General features: G+C 46.9%; 9 non-coding genes across 9 annotated transcripts in view; all 9 read right to left on the minus strand.

The window, feature by feature from the left end:
- Nucleotides 1–94: 94 nt before the first annotated feature.
- On the minus strand, nt 95–213 carry LOC146290773 (5S ribosomal RNA). The gene has a single exon (XR_014755874.1). It is a non-coding gene; the product is annotated as a 5S ribosomal RNA (ribosomal RNA).
- A 184-nt stretch (nt 214–397) lies between these two features.
- Nucleotides 398–516, minus strand: LOC146290774 (5S ribosomal RNA). The gene has a single exon (XR_014755875.1). It is a non-coding gene; the product is annotated as a 5S ribosomal RNA (ribosomal RNA).
- Nucleotides 517–688: 172 nt separating this feature from the next.
- LOC146290775 (5S ribosomal RNA) lies at nt 689–807 on the minus strand. Its single transcript, XR_014757480.1, has one exon. It is a non-coding gene; the product is annotated as a 5S ribosomal RNA (ribosomal RNA).
- A 188-nt stretch (nt 808–995) lies between these two features.
- LOC146290776 (5S ribosomal RNA) lies at nt 996–1,114 on the minus strand. The gene has a single exon (XR_014756907.1). It is a non-coding gene; the product is annotated as a 5S ribosomal RNA (ribosomal RNA).
- A 178-nt stretch (nt 1,115–1,292) lies between these two features.
- On the minus strand, nt 1,293–1,411 carry LOC146290777 (5S ribosomal RNA). The gene has a single exon (XR_014757482.1). It is a non-coding gene; the product is annotated as a 5S ribosomal RNA (ribosomal RNA).
- A 178-nt stretch (nt 1,412–1,589) lies between these two features.
- LOC146290778 (5S ribosomal RNA) lies at nt 1,590–1,708 on the minus strand. Its single transcript, XR_014757296.1, has one exon. It is a non-coding gene; the product is annotated as a 5S ribosomal RNA (ribosomal RNA).
- A 172-nt stretch (nt 1,709–1,880) lies between these two features.
- LOC146290779 (5S ribosomal RNA) lies at nt 1,881–1,999 on the minus strand. Its single transcript, XR_014755876.1, has one exon. It is a non-coding gene; the product is annotated as a 5S ribosomal RNA (ribosomal RNA).
- A 186-nt stretch (nt 2,000–2,185) lies between these two features.
- On the minus strand, nt 2,186–2,304 carry LOC146290780 (5S ribosomal RNA). Its single transcript, XR_014755877.1, has one exon. It is a non-coding gene; the product is annotated as a 5S ribosomal RNA (ribosomal RNA).
- A 172-nt stretch (nt 2,305–2,476) lies between these two features.
- Nucleotides 2,477–2,500, minus strand: part of LOC146290781 (5S ribosomal RNA) — a 119-nt gene continuing 95 nt past the window's right edge. Inside the window, exon 1 of the ribosomal RNA XR_014755879.1 lies at nt 2,477–2,500. This exon is cut by the window's right edge and continues 95 nt beyond it. This is a non-coding gene — a ribosomal RNA (5S ribosomal RNA).

Consider the following 2,500-nt stretch of genomic DNA (forward strand, 5'->3'; position numbering starts at 1 on the left):
TCTCGTGTCAAAATGAAAACAGCTTCCAGCCCCTTTCATGAAGGACTACTTGTGCATATTGCAAGATTTCAGTTTCTAAGTGAATGAGCAAAAGAGCATACAGCACCTGGTATTCCCAGGCGGTCTCCCATCCAAGTACTAACCAGGCCCGACCCTGCTTAGCTTCCGAGATCAGACGAGATCGGGCGTTGCCAGGCTGGTATGGCCGTACGAAATAAGTTGACAACCATAGGCTACTTATCCATATACAGATTTAGCAATTGACAATGCAAGGTAGTCTCTCTCTCTCTCTCTCTCTCTCTCTCTCGTGTCAAAATGAAAACAGCTTCCAGCCCCTTTCATGAAGGACTACTTGTGCATATTGCAAGATGTCAGTTTCTAAGTGAATGAGCAAAAGAGCATACAGCACCTGGTATTCCCAGGCGGTCTCCCATCCAAGTACTAACCAGGCCCGACCCTGCTTAGCTTCCGAGATCAGACGAGATCGGGCGTTGCCAGGCTGGTATGGCCGTACGAAATAAGTTGACAACCATAGGCTACTTATCCATATACAGATTTAGCAATTGACAATGCAAGGTGGTCTCTCTCTCTCTCTCTCGTGTCAAAATGAAAACAGCTTCCAGCCCCTTTCATGAAGGACTACTTGTGCATATTGCAAGATTTCAGTTTCTAAGTGAATGAGCAAAAGAGCATACAGCACCTGGTATTCCCAGGCGGTCTCCCATCCAAGTACCAACCAGGCCCGACCCTGCTTAGCTTCCGAGATCAGACGAGATCGGGCGTTGCCAGGCTGGTATGGCCGTACGAAATAAGTTGACAACCATAGGCTACTTATCCATATACAGATTTAGCAATTGACAATGCAAGGTAGTCTCTCTCTCTCTCTCTCTCTCTCTCTCTCTCTCGTGTCAAAATGAAAACAGCTTCCAGCCCCTTTCATGAAGGACTACTTGTGCATATTGCAAGATGTCAGTTTCTAAGTGAATGAGCAAAAGAGCATACAGCACCTGGTATTCCCAGGCGGTCTCCCATCCAAGTACTAACCAGGCCCGACCCTGCTTAGCTTCCGAGATCAGACGTGATCGGGCGTTGCCAGGCTGGTATGGCCGTACGAAATAAGTTGACAACCATAGGCTACTTATCCATATACAGATTTAGCAATTGACAATGCAAGGTGGTCTCTCTCTCTCTCTCTCTCTCTCGTGTCAAAATGAAAACAGCTTCCAGCCCCTTTCATGAAGGACTACTTGTGCATATTGCAAGATGTCAGTTTCTAAGTGAATGAGCAAAAGAGCATACAGCACCTGGTATTCCCAGGCGGTCTCCCATCCAAGTACCAACCAGGCCCGACCCTGCTTAGCTTCCGAGATCAGACGAGATCGGGCGTTGCCAGGCTGGTATGGCCGTACGAAATAAGTTGACAACCATAGGCTACTTATCCATATACAGATTTAGCAATTGACAATGCAAGGTAGTCTCTCTCTCTCTCTCTCTCTCTCGTGTCAAAATGAAAACAGCTTCCAGCCCCTTTCATGAAGGACTACTTGTGCATATTGCAAGATGTCAGTTTCTAAGTGAATGAGCAAAAGAGCATACAGCACCTGGTATTCCCAGGCGGTCTCCCATCCAAGTACTAACCAGGCCTGACCCTGCTTAGCTTCCGAGATCAGACGAGATCGGGTGTTGCCAGGCTGGTATGGCCGTACGAAATAAGTTGACAACCATAGGCTACTTATCCATATACAGATTTAGCAATTGACAATGCAAGGTGGTCTCTCTCTCTCTCTCTCGTGTCAAAATGAAAACAGCTTCCAGCCCCTTTCATGAAGGACTACTTGTGCATATTGCAAGATTTCAGTTTCTAAGTGAATGAGCAAAAGAGCATACAGCACCTGGTATTCCCAGGCGGTCTCCCATCCAAGTACTAACCAGGCCCGACCCTGCTTAGCTTCCGAGATCAGACGAGATCGGGCGTTGCCAGGCTGGTATGGCCGTACGAAATAAGTTGACAACCATAGGCTACTTATCCATATACAGATTTAGCAATTGACAATGCAAGGTAGTCTCTCTCTCTCTCTCTCTCTCTCTCTCTCTCGTGTCAAAATGAAAACAGCTTCCAGCCCCTTTCATGAAGGACTACTTGTGCATATTGCAAGATGTCAGTTTCTAAGTGAATGAGCAAAAGAGCATACAGCACCTGGTATTCCCAGGCGGTCTCCCATCCAAGTACTAACCAGGCCCGACCCTGCTTAGCTTCCGAGATCAGACGAGATCGGGCGTTGCCAGGCTGGTATGGCCGTACGAAATAAGTTGACAACCATAGGCTACTTATCCATATACAGATTTAGCAATTGACAATGCAAGGTGGTCTCTCTCTCTCTCTCTCGTGTCAAAATGAAAACAGCTTCCAGCCCCTTTCATGAAGGACTACTTGTGCATATTGCAAGATTTCAGTTTCTAAGTGAATGAGCAAAAGAGCATACAGCACCTGGTATTCCCA

Source organism: Hypomesus nipponensis, chromosome 5 (genome assembly GCF_054491055.1).
Source record: "Hypomesus nipponensis isolate SF chromosome 5, ASM5449105v1, whole genome shotgun sequence".
Lineage (NCBI taxonomy): Eukaryota > Metazoa > Chordata > Actinopteri > Osmeriformes > Osmeridae > Hypomesus > Hypomesus nipponensis.